The sequence below is a fragment of the Lemur catta genome, chromosome 4 (assembly GCF_020740605.2).
Source record: "Lemur catta isolate mLemCat1 chromosome 4, mLemCat1.pri, whole genome shotgun sequence".
NCBI lineage: Eukaryota > Metazoa > Chordata > Mammalia > Primates > Lemuridae > Lemur > Lemur catta.
In genome coordinates, this window is record NC_059131.1 from 14,154,947 (window position 1) to 14,178,175 (window position 23,229).

Below are 23,229 nucleotides of genomic sequence, written 5' to 3' on the forward strand. Positions count from 1 at the left end.
AATGTGAGGAACAAAGAGGGGGGAAAAAAGTGGAAAAAATGAACAGAGCTTAAGTAACCTATGGGATATCTAAGTCAAGTAAAGTACAAAGATGAATCTCTAAATTTAAAATGTTTTATTGGGGAAGAACTATAATTTGGGGCACATATACAGACCAAATGGTCTTCAGTATGTTCGAAGAGAGAAAGAGAAGGTTGGGAGTTTTATTAGAAAGAAAAATGTTTTATGTTGTTTTGAAAGAAAACTCATTGGCATCAAAGAAGCTTTTGCAAGTTGGCAAACTGGTGAGTGACGGCCCATAGTAGGTAAAACCAGTCTTAGAGCCACAGCAGGTTGTTTCAGCTCTTACCTAAGACTAGGTAAAACTGGTCTTAGTGGTTACAGCAGGCCATTTCAGCAGTTGGACTTGTAGAAAACTTAATTTTTGGAGCAGGTGTTATATGCCCCAAGTACTTTTTCCCCCTCTGGTCCCTCAATTCTGATTTATAGTTGGGTATAAGAATGACCCAATTTATACAACTAACTTTCACAGGAACAATATCAAAGGGTATAACTTACAGTAACTGGAGATCCAGAAGGAAAGGAGAGATGAGGGTGGAAAAAATATTTGAACAATGGCCAGAAATTTCTCCAAATTTAGTTAGAGCCAAATTTACAAATTCAAGCAGCTAAATGAACCTCAGGCAAGATAAATAAGAAAAAAATCCCACAACTACACACATAATAAAAAAAATTGAAAAAATCCCACAACTACACACATAAAAAAAATTGAAAAAAATTGATAGAGAAAATCCTAAAGGCAGCCATAAAAAAATGTACTACATAAAGATGAACAATGATACTTTGAATGACAGCTAATGAGAAACAATGGCGGACAGAATATAAAGGATCAGACTTTAAAGTCTGAAAGGAGAAAATATTGCCAGCCCAGAATTTTATATCTGGTGAAAATATCCCTTTAGAATAAAGGGCTGAAGACAGTGCTATTGCAAAGTACTTATGATCTTTTGTCTGTTTCCTGACAAAAAGCTCTTAAAACCCCTGGAATTTCTAAAATGATGAGTGTCTTTTGTATGCTCATGAGCTATTGCCTGGGGGCCCCTAGGTAACCCCAGGATGAGGGCTGGATGCCAGGGGAACCAACCTTTTGATTAGAGGGTTGGAATTTTCAGTTGTTCCCACCCACCCTCTCCAGGGAGGTGGGAGGGGGTGAAAGTTCAGTTGATCACCAATAGTCAACCATTTCAATGCCTATGTAATAAAGTTTTAATAAAACCCCAAAACAATAGAGTTCTAGTTCCAGGAGCTCCACCTGTGGAGGTTCCTGGAGGGTGGCACACACAGAGGGAAGGGAAACTCCATGCCCCCTTTCCCATAGCTTGCCCTATCCATCTCTTCCATATGGCTATTCATCTGTACCCTTTTCAATATCCTTTGTAATAAGTGGGTAAATGTAAGTAATGTGTTTCCCTGAGTTCTGTTCAAGGAAATTAAATAAACACAAACAGGGGGTCATGGGAACCCCCAATTTATAGCCAGTTGGAAGTATAGGTGACAACCTACAATTTGCAACTGGCATCTGAGATGGCAGGGGGGTAATATTATGGGACTGAGCCCTCAATCTGTGGGATCTGATGCTCTCCCAGGTAGAGTATCACAATTGAGTTACAAGACACCCAGCTGGTGTCCACCGGCGAATTCACTGCAGAACTGATTGCTTGTATGATACTCCCATACATCTGGGGTCACAGAGTGCTCTATGTTGTGAGAGTATAGCAGCAGAAAGTGAGTTTTTCCCCTACAGCCTTATATTTGGTGTCAGAAGTGGGATTTGCCAGTACAGCCCTGGCTCACAAAAACATGTGGTTTGGGAGGAGAAAGGATGGGGGATGAGGAATTTTTGATTCCTGGGTAGCCAAGTGGTCACCTATGGTATGAACAGCAGCTGTGGTACACTCAGTTACTAAAGGTAAAAGTTACCAGTATAACTCAAAGATAGATCCAACTCCCAGAAAGTTGGTTCACTGGATCCATAAGAAAATGCAAACTCATAAAATAGTGAAATATGTAGTCCCTAGGTTACTGTTATCTATAACCAAAAAACGAAAAGATCAGACCTTTATGCTACACTAAACTCAGATGTCAGTGAGTCTGAGCTTTGGCCACTATCCTCAAAGCTGACCTCCAAGAGAAAAATTATGCAGGAACAATAGAAAGTACCTCTAAGATCTACAATTATCAAGAAGGCAGTCAATGTGGGGGAAGGACAAAACCAAGAAACTGCTGAAACCAGATCATATAAAGGAATTGTTTCATTTTGTAGACCATTATCATCAGCATCCCAAGGAGCTCTTACTAAAATTTAGGATTCTGAGTAACAAATTCAGGAACAGTGTCTTCAGTTTCAAATGCTGTAGAACAGAAGAGCATGTTTGACTTGAGGCAGGACTCAGAGCTCACTGCGGAACGATCACTGATGTGATCCATATACACAGGTGGTTATCCGCAAGGGAATAGCTAGTCTGGTGGACTGAATGTATGAAAACCACTGTAAGGTCTGTTTACACTGAGAAGGCAGATTTCTCAATTCTTACCTATAAAGGATATAATACATCATTACAAAATACAGTATTATGTAGCTATTAAAAATATTTGGGTATGTAATTAAGAAAATGCTTATACAGGTGAGGCACGGTGGCTCATGCCTTAATCCTAGCACTCTGGGAGGCCGAGGCAGGAGGAACACTTGAGTTCAGGAGTTCGAGACCAGTCTGAGCAATAAAGAGACCCCTGTCTCCACTAAAATAAGAAACCAGAAAAAATTAGCAGGGCAACTAAAAATAGAAAAAATTAGCCAGGTGTGATGGCAGGCACCTGTAGTCCCAGCACTCAGGAGGCTGAGGTAGGAGGATCGCTTGAGCCCAGGAGCCTGAGGTTGCTGTGAGCTACACTGATGCCACAGCACTCTAGCTCCGGCAACAGAGTTGAGACATTTGTCTCAAAAAAAAAAAAGAAAAGAAAAGAAAAGAAAAAAGATTAAAGTACAGGGAGATTTACTGATATCTTTTCTTTGCTTACTTATAGGTTTTTATCTGTGGTCCAAATAGATGAGATTATTGAGTAACTAAATAATTTTGAAAGGTCTCTTAGCTCTGAGGTCTCTTAGCTCTGTGGATCCATTCTAACTGTTGGAGTGAATCATGCCCCTAGTACAGGGGTCAACAAACTTTCTGTAAAGGGCCAGACAGTACACATTTTAGGCTTTGCAGGCCATGTGGTCTCTGTTGCAACTACTCAACTCTGCTTCTGTAGCACAAAAGCACCTGTAAACAATACTAAAATGAACCAGCATGGATGTGTCTCAACAAAACTTCATGAATAGTAAAATTCGAATTTCATATTTCTTTCTTTCTTTTTTTTTTTTTTTGAGACAGAGTCTCACTTTGTTGCCTGGGCTAGATTGCCATGGCGTCAGCATAGTTCACAGCAATCTCAAACTACTGGGCTCAAGCTATCCTTCTGCCTCAGCAACCCAAGTAGCTGGGACTACAGGCATGCACCACCATGCCTGGCTAATTTTTTCTACATGTTTTTAGTTGTCCAGCTAATTTCTTTCTATTTTTAGTAGAGATGGGGTCTGGCTCTTGCTCAGGCTGGTCTCGAACTCCTGAGCTCTAACGATCCACCTGCCTCAGCCTCCCAGAGTGCTAGGATTACAGGTGTGAGCCACCGTGCCTGGCCTTCATACGGTTTTTATGTGTCACAATGTCACAAAATATTATTCTTTTTAATTTTTTCTAACAAATTAAAAATGTAAAAACCATTCCAACAGAGTGGGCCGTGCAAAAACAGATGATGGGCCAGATTTGGCCTACAGGCCATAGTTTTCTGACCTCTACTCTAGTGCATTTACTCTCTTGACTATTCCACAAAAATCAAATGCAAATAATCCACTCCCCAATTAAAGCACAGTAAAAGTTAAACATCAGGGTTTTGCTTTCAACCTTTCCACTTATACTACTCCCAGGCATATTTTTTTTCCCTTAAAATGAATGGGGATTTCAGATCACAGCTAAAGGAAGGTAATTTTATTATCTTTCAATATCTTTATGTATCTTTCAGCTATAGGGAAAACATTAAAAAAAAATACCAACAACCTCACCCAGCAAGACTCAGGCTCAGTTTTTCAGTTTAAGGTGTTACTGTTTATTTCAATCTCAAGGAAAGAAAAATTGGACAAGACAACAGGACAGAAATGAACATTTTCAACTCTCTTCCGAAAATTTCCATATTGGCAATAATAAAGGCAAAGGAGTTGGGAGAGGGTTGCACATATGCCAGCAAGTGGGACTTCAAAATTTTTACAAAATGCCAATCTGCTATCTCTGTAGCACCTACAAATGCTAGGGTCATCTGATGGCAATGAAAAAGTAAGAATTTGGACATGAATTTAATGACTTTACCCTGAATGGTTAGATCTTAGGAGGAAACAATCCTTTCTTCTAAAAAGCAACAGAACCTACCAGCAACTGGTTATATAATATTGAATTGAATGTTTATTTGAAGAAAATGTATTTAGGAGCTATGGCACACTGTACTGCTTGGGGTGTAAGTTCTGTCTTCAGGTCTTCTTGGTCTGCGTTATTAATGTTTGAAACCTCCCAATATTATTTCCTTTAATATTAACAATCAGAATTTACAAACATAGAAAATACATCATAGAAACTTTTCTATGACCAAGACCCAGTGTAATCTTGAGATAAATTTGAATTACAAAGTTAGTTTCTGATGTTATGACTGTTTCCTAGCACAGAAAAAAGATGACAGTCTTATTTTGATCATTCTAAACTTTAACATTATTAGCTAATTTTACTAATGATGTGAGTAAAATAGATTAAGCACCTCAAATAACAACTTGGATAAGTTCTGTGACAGTTTTCATATTTACTAGTACATAATCCAAAAAGTTGACAAACTGCTTCTGTAAAAAATCAAGAAAATGCATTAATATCATATGTATGTCATTAATACTATATTTTCTCAGACATATCCAATTCTTTACCATATGACTACCACAAAAAGTTACGAGGAAAAAGCATTTACAGCTACAACAAGTGGTATTAAACCACTCTACACCACCACGACACGAACCATCATGTTTTCATAATCCTTTAATTATATTTTAAAGCCATAGTAGAAATTAATCTCTGGGGCCAAAGGGACTAGGGTCTGTGTCTTAGCCATCTAAATGTTCAATATTGGCTGGTCCGAAGGTAGTGAATTATCTCACTTGATTGTTCACAGTCAGTTACAGATTGAACTCCTTGCTCTACTACTTTCCCCCCTTCTCACTACTGCACTTGACTGGTCAACAAAAAAAAAGTTCAATATTTACTGAATGAAAAAAACATTATATTTTAGGAAATGTGGATTCAGATCATGAAATCAACTAGTATATGGACAGTGACTATGAATTTACAAATGCCTTCATATATAATACAACATGCTCACTTTAATCAAGACAATGAACAAGCTCTTCCTCCTCAGATTTTTTGTAGTGCTGAGGACATTTACCAACACAGAATGCCTGAGTGCAACTTCCCAGTGGCACTACTTCTCCAAATCAGTCTTCTATACCTGGAGGCTGTAGCTACCTTTTGCACCAAGTACAAACACAACAAAATTACATAAAAACCTGGTTGAGTCACCTAAATGTAAAAGTCAATACACAAAGAGAGTGACTTAAGCAGCTTATGACTTTTTCTTTGGTAGTCATCCTCCCTGGACTGTTTTTAATGAACATCATCATTGAGCACTAACTTTACCTACTGCAAACAAAACAGAAAGTCACATGAACCAGATGGTATTTAAGCTGCATCGTGAAGGAGATAGGTACACAATTTGAATGAAAAAAAATTATTTTAAACAAAACATTTATCAACCATAGCTTTTAAAGACGGCTCCTTTCCTCAAGGTTAACTTATTTAGGGTCCAAGTCATTATATGAATTTAATTGGGCGTATTACTTCCTCAATCATGCTTTTGACTAGTGTTATGAAAAATTTTCCTAAAAACTGATTTCCACATAAGAAAGAAAATTTTTGGACTAATTTTTAACCAATCTTCCCCCAAAGAGAATAACAGAATTTACTGAACACTCATTTTTATGCCAGAGATATTATATATTAGGCACATTATATCTAATTCTCATAACAATCCTACAAAGTAGGTACTATATTCCTACTTCACAAATTAAGGGCATTGTGGCCAACTTCCCTACCCTAATAAACAAAGTTACTAAAATGGCAGAGAACTCAATACTATCAAAACCCCCAAAGCCCCATGCTTTTTCTCACACCAAGCAAGCATAAGCCATCACTCAACTAATATGTTAATTATACAACTCTCTAAAGGCTCTTTCCTCTAATCTTTTTTTTTTTTTTTGAGACAGAGCATTGCTCTGTCACCCAGGCTGGAGTGCAAATGGCACAATCATAGCTCACTGTAGCCTAAAATTTCTGGGCTCAAGTAATCCCAAGTAGTTGGGACTACAAGTGCGTGGCACCACACCCAGCTAATTCTTCTTTTTCTTCTTCTTCTTCTTCTTTTTTTTTTTTGGCAGAAACCAGATCTTGTTATGTTGCCCAGGCTGGTCTCGAACTCCAGGCCTCAAGCAATCCTCCCTCCTTGGCCTCCTAAAGTGCTGGGATTATAGGCTTGAGCCACGATGCCTGGCCCTCTCCAATCTTCCTTTTGCTTACACTATACAACAACCCCCTGGACAGTTCTTTACCATTTATGTCTTCACTGGCAAATTCAACAAGCCCCACAAGGTTTAGCTCAAACGCCTCTTTCTCCATAAAACCCACACCAAACAGTCTTTCTCTTAATTCTCATGGCATTTAATTGGCATTTTTCAGTATTAATAATAGAATTTACCCATCAGACTTTAAAACTTCTCTAAAATTAGGAATGAAAAAAATCTTAACACAATTTTGTCAACTGTTGTGGTTATGCCAGTGTTTATTAGTTATGAGAAAAGCCAAAAGACAAAACAGCAAGGACACTGTAGTAGGGAGGGGAGAAAACTATAAAAATATTCCAGGATATTAAGTGAAAAGGGAAAGTGAAAACCAGTCCATGTTTCTATCATCCCAGTTTTGTAAAACTAGGACACAAGTCCATATATATGTAGCTACATAAGAAACAATCAGAGTTACACGTAACTGTTAACAGTGGTTGTATTTGCTAAAAGGATACACATTTTTAATTTTATAGTTCTTCACTCCTATAATATTTCCCATGCAATACCTGTATTTTTTAAAATATTTAAAATATATACCTGATAAAATCACTAAACACATTTATTTAGTTCTTATAGTCATGTTAACTTTGAAATCAATGGCCTCATATATGGAAAGACTCAAATATTTAATGAATGAATTAGCTAAAATGCCACACCTAAGCACTAAAAATAAGTGATTTCGTTGGCCGGGCGTGGTGGCTCACACCTGTAATCCTAGCACTCTGGGGAGGCTGAGGCAGGAGGGTAGCTCAAGGTCAGGAGTTTGGGACCAGCCTGAGCAAAAGCGAGACCGACCCCATCTCTACTAAAAATAGAAAGAAATTATCTGGACAACTAAAAATATATACAGAAAAAATTAGCCGGGCATGGTAGCACATGCCTGCAGTCCCAGCTATTCAGGTGGCTGAGGCAGAAGGATTGCTTGAGCTCAGGAGTTTGAGGTTGCTATGAACTAGGCTGATGCCACGGCACTTTAGCCCAGGCAACAGAGTGAGACTCTGCCTCAAAAACAATAAATAAAATAAAATAAAAATAAGTGATTTCTATAGCTTATCTCAAACAAATATGTACGTTTATGATAATGTGTGAGCAAGACTAGATTTTTCCTAATACATATACCTATAAACAGACTGTGTATCACGGCTTGTAAAGAAATACAGAAAACATCTTTTCAACAAAATAAGCATCACCTAAAAGAATATCCTCATTTCAGTCTTATCTGTAAGCTTCCAAAAGTTTTAGAGTCAAAATAAAAAAATTTCCATGTACACTCAAACCTACCATAGTAAATGTCTTCAGCTATACCTTCATGACACGTTGGGTTTTAAAAAAGTAAAACCTGACAAGCATAGTGCCTTATGCCTATAATCACAGCGCTTTGGGAAGCTGAGGCAGGAGGATAGCTTAAGGCCAGGAGTTCAAGACCATCCTCGGTAACAAAGAGACCCTACCTCTACAAAAATAAAAAAATTTAGCCAGGCATGTTGGCACATGCCGGTAGTCCCAGTTACTCAGGAGGCTGAGATGAGAGTATCACTTGAGCCCAGAAGCTCGATGTTGCAGTGAGCTATGATGCCACCATGGTGCTCTAGTCTGGGTGACACAGTAAGATCCTCTCCCTATTAAAAAAAAAAAAAAGTAAAACCCAGTTTGTGTATCTAAACATTTTCTTTGAGACGGAGTCTCACTCTGTTGCCCAGGCTAGTGCAGTGGTGTCATCAATAGCTCACTGCAGCCTCCAACTCCCAGGCTCAAGTGATCCTCTCATCTCAGCCTCCTGAGTTGCATGAGTTTATGCCTGCATTTTAATCTCTGCCATTCTCCCCCATCAGGGTCACTACAGATATCAATCCCTCTGGCTGAATGCCATTTCACCCATCTCTTGACTAATTTAACTTCTGCAAATCTTTTAAGACTCAGCTTTATCTCTTGTGGAAAGCTTTTCCTGTCCCTGCGTCCACAGCACTCTTGTAACACCACATTGGTGGTAGCAGTGTACTGCACTGTAATCACGAATTTAACTCTTTCTCTCCACTTTACAATAAATTCAAGAACAAGAACCATGTATCACCAATATCTACAGACAGTCTGGCACACAGTAGGCCTGGAACCTCAAATGTGTGCAGGTTTCTGGTACTCTAGCTTAATCAAAAGATACAACTTAGAGTATTCAGACTACAAATGGGCTAAATGTCCATACCCCGTGAATATTTTCTCAACCAGAATTCTGGTAAAAACTGACAAACCATTTATTTTTCCCAAGAGCCTAGAGTACTTCCATTTTTGCTAGTATAGGATCCACATAATTTAGAAATTAAATGAAGGCACTAAGCCTGGGTGTGGTGGCTCATGCCTGTAATCCTAGCACTCTGGGAGGCCGAGGTGGGCAGATGGTTTGAGCTCAGGAGTTCGAGACCAGCCTGAGCAAGAGCAAGACCCCGTCTCTACTAAAAAAAAAAAAAAAAAGAAAGAAATTAGCTGGACAACTAAAAACATATAGAAAAAATTAGCCGGGCATGGTGGCTCATGCCTGTAGTCCCAGCTATTCGGGAGGCTGAGGCAGAAGGATTGCTTGAGTTTAAGGTAGGCTGACCCCACGGCACTCTAGCCCGAGCAATAGAGTGAGACTCTGTCTAAAAAAAAAAAAAAAAAGAAAGAAAGAAAGAAAAAGAAAATATTTTGCATTTACCCATGCTAAAAGTACTGATAAAATACTATCAAGATGTTCTTACTAAACTAGTTCAAAAACTGACCTGGTCTTCTGTTCATCATAAATTACCTAGGAAAAAAAAAAACTGACCTGGTCATCAAAATGGAAGATTCGAGTAACTCCTATACATATATGTTTTTGGTATTTAACAAAATAATAGGATACAATCCATATTTTACTGTATCTAAAATTTGCCTTATTTGACTGCCTAATAAAGACCTACATTTATGGTTACCCTGCCTCTACTACTCATTTACCTTCTTTAATGGTCTGAATGAATAAGATCAATTGCATCTTAGTTAAGATTTTCTCCCAACTTAGGGAGGCGGGAGGGAAGGGGGAAAAAAAAAAGACTTTCTTCCATTGAGTCCTTTAATAAGTCTTTCAGAAATAATGCCTAAAATCAGAGATCACCACTTTGAGATCTAGAACTTGCTACCCTTGACATGTGTACTACAACAGAAATCAAAAAGAACTATGCTCAAACCAGATGCCATACATGCTTATTCACGTCTTTTTCAGGACTAAAAAAAATGTACATAATCCTTCCCCACCTCCACCTTCCTACCACCACACTGTAGGTATGTCCGCAGGCAATTGCAGGTTATACCCTCCCTAGGCAGTGTTGACTAGGTGGTTTTGTAGTGTCACTTTATAGCCAATTGAACCAAACTGCTTCCAGAAAACACATTTCAGGGGGAAAGGATCACTGTGGTCCAAACATATATTTTGCTCCAAGTAGGTGATTACCACCTTTTTTCCCTTGCCCATTTGCAGTCAATCTAACATTCTGACACTTCAACTACCCCATTTTCTCCCTTCTCCTTTCACATTTCATACTACTTCCCCTTTTTTGTACTTGGCAGCTACAATGATAAGCACATGAGGTGTGCACATATGGATGTTTCCCAGTACTCTACTCTAAAACGTTTTATCCCTTCACAAGAGAATAGTAAGAGCAAGAAGTGAAGAAAAAATTCTAATTTCATTAAGAATTAAAACAACCCTTTAGAAGGTGATTTTTATGCTTAATTAGGCAAGTCTTAATTTTTTATTTACAAAGATGAATCTTTTGAGTTACTGAAGGAAAAGGTCACTACGGAAAAAAACATTAACTTGTCTCTAAACATACTGCTACCTGAAACTCTGAGAAGAAAAAGCAGTTATCATATATCAACCTATATAGTAATTCTATAGTATTTCACTCACTGGAAAAGCTTGAAAATACTTCTCTATAAGTTCACTTTTTCAACTACAAAAGCAATAAATTTTAAATGAAAATTGTCTTGTCTCCAAATATAAAAGTTTTATATTTGTTTTTTAAAACTAATTAATGTTAGCTTCTAAATGATAGAGTTTGAGGAAACCTTTTTCCACCACATCAAAATTCAGAACTGAGACAGGAGTTAGACTGATGGTAATCCATATATCTCCTTTACTACTACTGATAAAGGTACACTCAAGATGTAATTTAGATCTAGGCCAAATGGCTTCCCAACACCATACCCCATAATTATCCTAACCCAGTCACAGGCAGCACTGTAGAACTTCTGTCCTCCTCTAGAAAAAGGCAGTCTCATGAAGAAACAGAACAAATTAAGTGCTTTCTGCAGAGGGAAAACTCCCAGAGAGAGAAAGAGAGGAAAGGTCTGAGCCATATTTGACCAGTTCCCTCCCTCTTACAAGGAATGAGGAGGTAGGACAATAGGAGCAAGTCAGACTATATTTTAATGCCTTCTTCAAAACAGCAAGAAATCTATTTAATGTCACAAACCAATTTACCCAGCTATCTGTGCAGTTTTTATCTTATTCACACCTGTTAGTAAAATGGCCTCAAGCTGTGAATGCAAGTCAGACAAAACCATGTGAGATTCAAATATGTAGATATTTTAAATGCCCATAAACTTTAAGGTGAAAATATACAGAATATTTTCATGTCTTAGAAACCCAGCAAGGTCTTTAAATTAGAAACTATGTAGAACTTGAGTTCAGGAGACAGGAGCTAACCTCCACGTAAAATTATGAAGACCCTGTCAGTCAGTGTCTATAAAGGAGGCAGCTTGGTTACTGAGAAAATTGGCTCTGGATGTCACACCTGGCCCAAATCTGACCATAATTACTTATGTTAACTAGGATTAAGGACCTACTCAGGAAGACAAATTATCTTTCAACAACCAGAAGATTTATAAACAAGTATGGATGGCTTAAGAGAAACAAAATTCAAGTATTAGTATCTGTGTTAAATAAGAGGCTGTTAAATCTGTATTTGGTGTTTTATATACAGTATTTGTAATGCCTAAGAAAATTTGGCTTAGTAAAGTGATAGCCTTATAAAAGCAATTTAAATGTCAGTAATTTAGGCTTTTTTAAAAAATTGAAATACTGAAAAACCTAACAACTTTGGACTCAGACAAGTAAAGAAAACCATATATTGAAATTAAACACAGTTTACTTAAATTGTTTGAAGACACTTACATTTGCTAATGCCAAGTCTAACTCGAAGATAAAATAGCTAGACTTGTGCGGAGAATAAGAAAACTGAACTTTAAAAAACAACCTGAACTTAAAAGCCAAGTTTCTGAAATATAACTTTAATTTTTAAAATTAGTGTAAACCTTTTCTGCATACAGAACTGCCCTCAAGGACATCGAGACAATTCTACACAATGCAATTCCAGCAAAAATTGGAATTTTAAAGACATTTTTGCAACAAGAGAAATGCCATCATTTATGACTGTGCACATTAAGTTCATAATTTTTTAAAAGACTAAGAACAGAAACGACCAATTAAAAATATTCATCCTTGTATTTTTAACAGTACTCTTAGTCAGAATTCCTTAAATCATCCTCCAATACTCCAGGTCACATGGTGAAGAGTCACATATTAAACACGAATCTAAGCATTAAACAAGCTTTTAAAATCCTCAGGTAACTTCCTTTACTAAAACTGTTTTCCAGACATACAATACCTTCACAGATATTACATTTCTCTGCAGCGTTTAAAAAAGCATTTTTCTAAAGCTTTTCTTAAAAACCTTCACCAAAAAAAGGTCACCAGTTTTCTTACCAAGTAAAATATCTCAAAGTACTAAGTCCTGACAGGATGTCTTATTGAATCTAATATGCCGGCAATACACTCCTTTCCCCAAAAGCTTGAATACGTGTTAGAATTAAAAGCTAAGAAAAGTGCGTTTTCTCTAGCTATGTGCTCAGAAGTAGCACCAACTTTTACACACGTGTTTGGGCATGAAACCTTAAAAAAATTATTTCCCCAAAATTTGACCCAGTTCAGATACAAAACTATTGCTAAAATACTAGAAGCCGCTCATCTTGTCCTTGGTTTTAATTCACGTATTTGAGTACTGAAATCTAGTCCTGTAACAGAACACACACTCCTAGCCAATGGCCCCTAAACAAGTCGAACTCAAGTCACTGTGGCTTTCATACCACATCTGTCTACCACAAGCTTTTCCTGGACACACTCGGGCCTTGGAGAATCCCTACACTTGTTTTCAGAAACCCACTCCTTCCTCTTCACCCACTTCCAACTCGCACGCCTCTCTGGAGCCACCCGGCCTCTCCCCCACTTTCCGAACGCGAGAGCTGGGGACGGGCGCACAGCTCGGCCTCCGGCCCCACGAGCGCCCAAACGGAGGGCGAGCCCGCTCGGCGCCCCAAGCCCGCGAGGCGGGGGCGCGGGCGAGAAAGGAAGCGGGAAAGGAGAGCGCAGGGCCCCCTCCCCCGCCAGGCGCACACCCCCTTCCGGCACCCCTCCCCCTGCATTGTGCGAGCGGGCCCCAGGCCGCAGCTCGCCCGGGCCCGCCGCAGGCCCCGGCCTGCCTCCCGCCGACGGTCTGCTCCCGCCGAGGCCGCCGCACAAAGCCCAGGGAGCCAGCCTCTGCAGCGCCAAAGGACGGGAAAAGGAGCGAGCGCGGACTGACTTACGGGGCTGCTGCGGCCGCGCTGCCTCAGCCGGGGACACCGACCGTTGGGCACACGACGGCGTCGCTCGTGGCCGTCCTCCCCCTCCTCCGCCTTCGGTGGCGGCAATGTCTTCTTTCTCCACCTACCTCCCTCCCCCCCCACCCCACCTCCTCCTTCTCCTCCCCCTCCTCCTCCGAACCACCGAAGTACCGAGTGTGAGACACAGAGACTCACAACAACATGGCTGCCACCGCCACCTCCCCTCCCCCCGCCCACCGGGCGCGCGCAAAGCACTCCGGGAGAAAGGGGAGGGAGGAGCACTCACCGAGGCGCGGCTCCTCTCAGTGGCTTGCGTCCCTTCTCCCGCGCTCCGGGCGCGAGCCGGCGAGGGCTCTGCGCATGCGCACGCTCTTTGCGCTCTCGCATGTTCGGCAGTCCCTTTGGCGTGCCCTCCCCCGCCCTCCTGGGCTTGGTCTCGGCGCCCCGCGGGAGCGCGCGCCCGGCTCCGACGGCGCAGGCGTGGTGTTCCCGAACGCTGCGTTCCGCTGTCTGCCAGCGTGGGGCCTCGACTTCCGAATTCGCTCTCCCTCGGCTTCCTCCCAGCAGCTCATTGTTCTCCCCCAGCTGTGCGTGCGGGTGTCGGCGCCGCCACCGCGGGGTCCTCCTGGCACTTGGCTTCCGGGTGCTGACACCCACAGGACCCGGACACATCAGGCCTTTTGCTTTCACCCTTTACTTCCCCCCACAAGGCGATGGAGATGCGCTTGGGGGAGGAGAGTTGCTCCCCGCACGTGGACCGTCACTGTCCTGGTGGTTGCGCCCTGGGCTCGCGGAGCGGTCTCAGCTCATCGTCGGCCCCAGTGCTTGGCGGGGCGAACACAAAGGAAACTGTCGTCGGTCTCCAGCGACCAGCGGTTGTCACTCGTGGCTGGTTTTTTCTCACGGGCTGAGCGTTCTCTCCTGCGCAGTTGACAAGCTAGTTGGAGACTCCAGACCGGCCCAGCCCAGGCGCTGCCGCCCTCCTGGCCCGGCGTCCCTGCAGACAAGTGGTTCCTGGAGTCTGACCCAACTCGCTCCCTGCCACACGGCTGTAATGTGGGACAGCACGGGCACCGTGTCCGACTTGTTCTTGATAGTTTGCAGGGCGCCTGGCTCTCCTGACATTCGGCCCTTCGTAAACATTCTGGGTCTTGTAATTACTTTCCTTAATGTATGTCCTCCCTAGGCGACCATAAGCCCCACGAAGGCAGGGACCATGTGTGTTTTGTTCCACTATGTCCCCCAGTGCCTGCTGAACGCATGAGCTCTTCGGTTTTTAATTATTACCAAAAAATGTCTGACAGAGAGTCCATCTCAAGACTTTACCACAGGCTCAAATTTCAGGCATCTAGATTATTTCCACTTTAATGTTCTTTCTGTTGCTAAGCATGTTAAAAACTGAAGTCACATCCCATCCCCCAGCTCCCACTCCTGCACTGTCTTCACAGACGGCTGTGCCACCACCTATTCATTCCCTTGCAAAGAGACGCCCCGGGGGAGATTGGGGTCTCTTAGTCCCAATTCCATATTTTGAGGAAGGGCCTCTGATGGGTTTGTCTATTTTCACTCCGACTAAGTAACTACATAAAGACTCCTCTGCTGTTACCAGCTCGATGAAGGCAGGCAAAATGTCTACCTCCAGTGTCGCCCATTCTTACTTGATCGTGGGACATCTGTTAACACTGAACGGGGTACACTTGGGAAATGCTACTCCCTGTCTAGATAACTTACCAAGCCTTGTAGGTTTTAACTTCCTAAATATTTCTGGAGGTGGTCTCTTCCTCTGCCTTCTCACTAACACCAGCCTTGTTTCCAATGTCTGTATTTCTGTAACTGGCTCTTAATCAGCCTTCCTATCTCTAGTCTTACTCCTTCCCGTCATTTCTGCTCACTGCCATCTAAAATGCAAATCCAATTCCTGGCACACAGGCCTCTGCTTCAACCATCTCATTGCTCCCCATCATGCACAATGGCATTTCCCATTGTGTTCTGTTAAGTGTTAATAGATGTTTCTTTAAGAAATGTCCCTTGATTCCTTGATTGAGTAAAAATGGGAGATACTGGGAGGTAGACACTTTGCCTGTTTTCTCCTTTGCTGTCCCTTGGGCTGGTAACAGCAGAAGAGTCTTAAGTTCCTTAGTCCGAGTGAAAATAGATAAACCCATTAGTGGCCCTCCCTCAGAATATGGAATTGGGACTACGAATCCCCAGTCACCGTTGGGAAGTGCCTTGAACCTGGGATCTCTTGGGCTGACTTGTCTGACCCTGTAAACAAGGAACCCATAGAGAAGAGTGGAGTTGAGAGAGAAAAAGAGAGTCCAGACAATGTTTCTCTTCCACTTCTGTGCCTGGCTGGCTGCCTCTACAGTTGGAGTCTGACATACATGCCTGGATCCTTATAACAAATTCTGCTTTTTTCCTTGAGCTAGATGAAGTGACTTCCTGTTACAACCAATAGTCATAAATAAAAGCCCTGTGTATGCCAAAGTTATTTATTTGTGCTTACAGTATACAACACCAAAGCACTTGCCATACATTGTCTCTCTTTTTTTTTTTATTTTGAGACAAAGTCTCACTCTGTTGCCCAGGCTAGAGTGCCGTGGGGTCAGCCTAGTTCACAGCAACCTCAAACTCCTGGGCTCAAGCAATCCTACTGCCTCAGCCTTCCAAGTAGCTGGGACTACAGGCATGCGCCACCATGCCCGGCTAATTTTTTCTATATATCTTTAGTTGTCCACCTAATTTCTTTCTATATTTTTTTAGTAGAGACAGGGTCTCGCTCTTGCTCAGGCTGGTCTCCAACTCCTGAGCTCAAACAATCATCCCGCCTCGGCCTCCCAGAGTGCTAGGATTACAGGCATGAGCCTCCACGCCTGGCCGCATTGTCTCTTTTAATGCTCTCAACACCTCCATGAGCAAGGCTGGCTTCGTGGCCATGTGACCTGTGCATTTGCAAAGACCTTGAGATTGGAAGGATTCTACAATTGGTTTAATGTTCTCGTCATCATAGAAAGTCTTAATGGTTGTTGGAAAAGGAGCCTCTCATGTTCACTTTGCACTTGGCTCCACAAATTACATAGCCTGCCCTGCCTATGAGGTATCATCTCTATTTGACAAAAGGTTTCTTTACTGCCAGATGTCTTAGCACCTTTAAAATCAAAATGTGCATTGTAAATATCCAAGTGAGGAGCATAGTATGCAATGTGTCCCAACAACATTTGACCCTAGAAGACTTTTTTTATGGAAAGTCTCTGACAGGTTTTGTGCTCTGCAGGACACAGGTTAAAGCCCAACCTTTTAGTAATCTGACTCTGCCTGTGTCCCTTTCTCCTCTCCAGCCCCTGATTCCTTATGCACAGTGAGCAGTTTCTTGCTTCTGTGCCTTCACATATGTTTTGCAATCTGCCATGCTCATTAAGCACTTCTGATTACAATTGGCTTCTCTTTAGATTTACCTACAAGGAAAAAATGTACTCCTCAGCTAATGCAAATATCTGGTGTGCTTGGTAGTTGAGGACATTGTAATTGACACCTCAATAGCCATTCTAATCACCTGGGAGTTTGGTTAGAAATGCGGAATCTTGGCCCCATGCCATACCTACGGAATCAGAATCTGCATTTTAGCAAGATTCCTGGGCAATGCCTATACACAATAAAGTTTGAGAAGCATTAGTAAGCCAATCACAATAATTCCATCCAGCTCACTAGAAATTAATTCTGTAATGGGCAAGTAAAGGACACAAAGAGGTGCCAACTCAGAGCTTCTGGGGGCAAGAAGCCAGTCTCTTTCCTGGATATAAACAAGAAAACATGTTGCCACAGTCCCTGCTGACAGGCATCTTATGATGGCAAGGGAAACCAGACTGCTCATAGCCAATCCAGTATGCGTTCTCCCCTTTTTCCTCAGTAACTAACTGGTCCTGGTGTGGACATTTCTGTGGGTTGGAGGAGGCATAGAATGGAATGTCCTGACCTTCCAGCAACAAGCACTACATCTTGGGAATGTGTCTATATGGCCTGTGAGTCAAGTGGTTCTCAGCCAGAGTTGCACATCAGAATCACCTGGGGAACATTTAAAACATTTTTGTTCCCAAGCTCCACTCCCAGAGATTTTGATTTAATGGGTCTGGACATTGGTATTTTTTTAAAAGCTCCTTAGTGGTTATAATGTGTAGCCATGATTGAGAACCACCAATTTAGACAGATCACATCTTAGAGCATAATGCCATTTTAACATTCCCTGTGCAAATGCTCCCTTTCCACTGGGACTATTTGTAAAACTTTCTTGTAAACTCTTTTTAAAGCCTTGTTTTTTTGATAAAACTAATACAAGCCCTTTATACAATTTTGCAGAAATACAAAAAATTTCAAATCATCCCAATTTTAATTTTAATTTTTATAAAAAGGGTAGGGGGTTGTGAGGAGGGGTGTTCAATTGCCTTGTTTTTTCTTTTGTTGTTGTTGTTGAGGCAGAGTCTCACTCTGTGTCCCTGGGTAGAGTGCAGTGGCATCACTGTAGCTCACTACAACCTCCAACTTCTGGGCTCTAAGCAATCCTTCTACTTCAGCCTGCTGGGTAGCTGGGACTACAGGCACGAGCCACAATGCCCGGCTGGTTTTTTTTTTTTGTTACTTTATGGTAGAGATGGGGTCTCACTCTTGCTCAGGCTGGTCTCAACCTCCTGAGCTCAAGTAATCCTCCCACCTCGGCCTCCCAAAGTGCTGGGATTACAGGCGTGAGCCACCACGCCTGGCCCATCCCAATTTTAATATCACAGAAAACTAATATCTATCCACATTTGGTGAACACTTATTACATGCATAAATTCAGATTTAAGGATGGAAAGAGAGATACATAGATAGAGTGACACTAACAGGAATAGGTTCTTCCTGCACATACTATTTTTAAAATACAGTGTTGAATGTATTCTTATTTGAATTTAACAAAAGAAGAAAACTGAAGGAACCATTCAGATGCATGTTACTTCACCTCAAGAGAGATTGATTCATAAAAGATTTCTCATAAAATTATAAAAATCATTAATAGGACAGAGTAATTTTTCAAACAATGTTTCAATATTGGTCAGTGCTAAATCCCCTACTATTAAAGATAAATTCGCACTCTTTCACTTTCTGCCACCTCTTCCCTGCACTTCTAATTTTTCGCTTTTATCTTTTTTACCTTGTCAGGGCTTATAAAACATTTATATTCTATTTTATCCACAATTTCCCTACTGATTTGTCTTGATTTTAGTATTTACATGCATCCCTTGTTCACCGCTCTATTTCTGACTTCATTTTGATTTGGTTATATGGATTTGTTCGTGTATCGGTTAGCCCTTACTTGTGTTATAAACCACCCCCATCGATCGTTTTATTAGATCACAATCTGTGCATTGGCAAATTTAGCTAAGTTGAACCGGAAGGCTCTGTGGAGCTCTCCCAGATCACTTTTGAAATTGCAGTGGGCTGGTGGTTTGGCTGGGGCTGGATGGTTGAGGTCTGGCAATCAGCCAAAGTGCCTTGTTTCCTCTCCAGCAGGCCAGCTCAGGCTTGCTCACGTGGGAGCAGAGAGCATGGAAGCTGCAAGGCTTCTTGGGGCCTAGGCTTGGAACTCAGGTAGTATCCCTTCCACCACAATTCATTGGGAAAGACAAATCATAAGGCCAGCACACATTCAAAAGATGAAGAAACAGACTTTACCTTTTGATGAGAGGAGCTACAAAGTATTTTTATCCATTTCGTGATAGCCTCATATTCTGTATTATTTCATGTTTGAAAATGCCTTCTTGTTTTATTTAGACTTAAACAACAACTATTCTTGGGTCTTGCTTTTGTTAAAAAAAATTTCCCCTCAGAACTTTGTCTACATTGCTCTATGGAAGGTTCTGAGGCTAGTTTGATTCTAACCTACTTAAGAGTTTTTTCTCTACTTTTGAAGTTCTATATCTTAACGACAATGTATCTCAATGCCAACCATTCTCTAACGTTTTCCTGGTATTACAATGTAACCCTGATATTTGAAAATTAAGTTATTTGTCACTCCAGGGAAATTTTTCTGTGTAATATTTCTAAATGTCTTTCTCTAACCTTTGATAGATTCATGGGCTATGATTTTTCTTTTTTGAGACATCTTCGTCTTTCACAGATATTATCTTCTTGCTACTTGCTTTAATAAGTTTTTCTTTTTCTTTTGAATTTACTATGTTTTTTTTTTTTTTTTTTTGAGACAAAGTATCGCCTTGTTGCCCGGGCTAGAGTGAGTGCCGTGGCATCAGCCTAGCTCACAGCAACCTCAAACTCCTGGGCTTAAGCAATCCTCCTGCCTCAGCCTCCCGAGTAGCTGGGACTACAGGCATGTGCCACCATGCCCAGCTAATTTTTTCTATATATATTTTTAGTTGTCCAGATAATTTCTTTCTATTTTTAGTAGAGACGAGGTCTTGCTCTTGCTCAGGCTGGTCTCAAACTCCTGACCTTCAGCGATCCACCCACCTCGGCCTCCCAGAGTGCTAGGATTACAGGCGTGAGCCACCGCACCCGGCCCTTGAATTTACTATGATTAAATCAAATCTTTTCTCCATGTTATCGATTCAATTTGATTCATTGCCAAATTGTGCCATGGTGCAATGTAACAGTATTGTTTTGGATCCTTTTCATCTCATTTTGATGTTTTATCAAGTCATCTGTACTGATTATTAATCTATTGTCTCTCAGCTCCGACCTTTGCAATGCTGAAGTTAAAAACCTGCAAACTGCACTTCTTTACAGCTATTCCTGTTAGGCTCTGCCAAGAGTAGGCAACTGGAAAGAAATTAGAAAGCAGGAGATCCCACCACCCTCCCCCTTTAAAAAACAAAAGCAAAAAGAAAGAAGAAGAAGAAAAAGAAGGCAGGAGAAAGAAGAAGACTCCTTTTGCTCCTTTCTGTTTGCATGTGATTCCTGTCAGAATGAACCCAGAACAGCATGTCGGCCCAACTGCAGCAGCTGGTTCCAGTTTCCAAGTTTTCCTTGCACACTCCTAGAACTAGCATCGTGGTACCCTCTCAGAGGAATAAGCAGCAGCTGGACAGGACCCCTCCTCAGAGAAGTAAGGCCCAGTTCCATGAGGCCTCTTCTCCAAACTCCTGAGCAACCAGGGCACCCCTTCCTCAGAGGTCCCCGTCCCAACTCCATGGCGTTCCTGCTCTCACTTTCTAAGTTCAGATAACATCTGTCTCTTTTACTCTTCTATTTCCCCAGGGGTGGTAGCTACTTACTGCAGTTGCTAAGACTGTTATCTCATTGACCCTTTTTGTTTTGCCAATTCTTGAATGCCTATTTAACCAAGTCCCTGTGTTAAATTCTCTCTGTTAAAATAATCAGTGTGGTTTCTATTGTCTTGGACCTTAACTGAATTTTTTCAAATTTTCTGCCTCTTATTTTTTGTTTAAATGTGTCTCTTTTTGACAACATTGATAGATCTTATTTTTCAAACAGATTTATTGAGATTTAATTCACATACCATACAATTTATTTATTTATTTATTTTTGAGACAGAGCCTCACTCTATCACCCTGGGTAGAGTGCTGTGGCGTCAGCCTAGCTCACAGCAACCTCACACTCCTGGGCTTAAGCCATCCTCCTGTCTCAGCCTCTCAAAGAGATGGGACTACAGGCGTGTGCCACCATGCCCAGCTAATTTTTTCTATATATTTTTAGTTGTCCAGCTAATTTCTTTCTATTTTTAGTAGAGACGGGGTCTCACTCTTGCTCAGGCTGGTCTCGGACTCCTGACCTTGAGCGATCCACTTGTCTTGGCCTCCCAGAGTGCTAGGATTACAGGCGTGAGTCACTGCGCCCCGGCCTATTTTTATCACTTCAAAAAGAAACCACGTACGGTTAGGTTATCACTCCCCTCTTCTTCCACTCTCTAGTTCTAAGCTATCACTAATGTATTTTTTGTCTAGAAAGGCAAAATAGATAATTTGCCTATTCTGGACATTTCACATAAATAGAATCATATGATATGAGATATGAGATTGGCTTCTTTTACTTGCATAACATTTTAAAGGTTCATCTATCTTGGAGCATGTATCAGTACTTCATTCCTTTTTATGGCCAAATAATATTTCATTGCATAGCTATACCACATTTTGTTTCTCTATCACCAATGGATGAGCATCTAGGTTGTTTCTTCCTTTTGTCTATTATGAATAATGTTGCTATAAATATTCACATACAAGTTTTTGCATGGAGTGCCTTTGTTCTTAAAGTATGGTTTCTTTTAGACTGGGTTCTCTGTCCTTGGTGTGATGTGTTCCTTCCCTCCTGCCTGTATGTTTGCTTCATGGAAAGGTAACTGTTTTTTTCCTTCCTACAGGAGTTTATTATGGTCAGACCTGGCACACCTTTCTTTTTGCTTTCACTTAGTGTGAGTGAAATATTTCTGATAGCTTTCTCATTCTTCTGGGACCAATATGTCTTCCCTGTAGACCTGTAGCCTGAGTACTGGGTATGGAACTAGAAAGGGCCACTTCTCTGTAGACTGAGGCAACCACAGTGAGGGAGGGAAAGAGTTTAGGCAGCACTAAGTTGGATTTTTGCTGGAGGGCATAGATTCTGATCACTCAAAAGAGATCCTCTTTAACATTCTTTGTCAAGGCTCACACCACCCAGTCACAGGTCTATTCCCCTCCCATGAGCTTCAGCTTGTTCTTTCAATTAAGAGTGCCTGGAAAGTCCGGGTATGGTGGCTCACACCTGTAATCCTAGCACTCTGGGAGGCTGAGGTGGGAGGATTGCTTGAGTTCATGAGTTCGAGATCAGCCTCAGCAAGAGCGAGACCCCATCTCTATCAATAAAAATAGAAAGAAATTAGCCGGACAACTAAAAATAGAAAAAATTAGCCGGGCGTTGTGGTGCACATCTATAGTCCCAGCTACTTGGGAGCCTGAGACAGGAGGATTGCTTGAGCCCAGGAGTTTGAGGTTGCTGTGAGCTAGGCTGACACCACAGCAGCACTCTAGCCCAGGCAACAGAACAAGACTCTGTCTCAGAAAAAAAAAAAAAGATAGTGAGCTATGGTAACATCTGCTTCACTTCCTGGTTTTTCCCCTCAGAGCATCCTGGCCTATTAGAGTCTTGTCTCAGTACTGAAACCAAACAAGAGCTCTGAACCAGCCTATGCATAGCTACCATAAGCTGCCTTCCCCTTCCAGGATAGAGCCCAGTTTCGTAAGATATTATACATCTGTGAAGGCTTGGTTTACATCAACTTCTTATTTTCAGAATTGTGAGAAAATTTCTTAGTGTTCATAGGCTGATGAACTTACATAACACTGAATAATACCTTGTTTCCAGTGAAACATCCAATCTCAAGTAGAGGATTTCTAAGCTTTATTTCCAATCTTGAAGTATCATTCTGGTGGTATTCTATGGAACAACATGGCTCATGTGGCCTTGAATTCCACCCCATTGCCCAAAAGGCTGTAAAAAAATAATTACCCCACTGTTAATTAAACATTGACTAACTATTGTTCTTCCATGACAGGCAATAAAACAATGGGGATCTGGATTTTGGCATGTTTTGAGTTATGGGAACAATTTTTCTAGTTTAGATAAGCTATGGTGGCTGCGAGTTTCTTTGTTTGTGTTCTCTAAACATTTGTGCATGAGGTCAATGGGGTTAAAATCTTGTATGTTCTATTGACCCCTGAAAGAGAGGCCACCTGAATATCAGAGGGCAAGCCAGAAGCATTTTCTGGAATAAG

At 41.3% G+C, this 23,229-nt stretch overlaps 1 protein-coding gene across 12 annotated transcripts in view; it reads right to left on the reverse strand.

Moving 5' to 3' along the window:
- PUM2 (pumilio RNA binding family member 2) overlaps positions 1 to 13,842 on the reverse strand; it is a 91,258-nt gene extending 77,416 nt beyond the window's left edge. For 4 of the 12 annotated variants that reach the window (XM_045549105.1, XM_045549102.1, XM_045549099.1 and 1 more), the window contains exon 1: positions 13,673 to 13,706. The gene's annotated coding sequence lies outside the window, so the exon portion shown is untranslated. Of the gene's footprint in view, positions 1 to 4,902; positions 4,982 to 13,459; positions 13,713 to 13,763 lie in introns of those variants that run through there. The other 8 variants (XM_045549104.1, XM_045549098.1, XM_045549093.1 and 5 more) reach the window with 5 other exon arrangements.
- Positions 13,843 to 23,229: the final 9,387 nt, after the last annotated feature.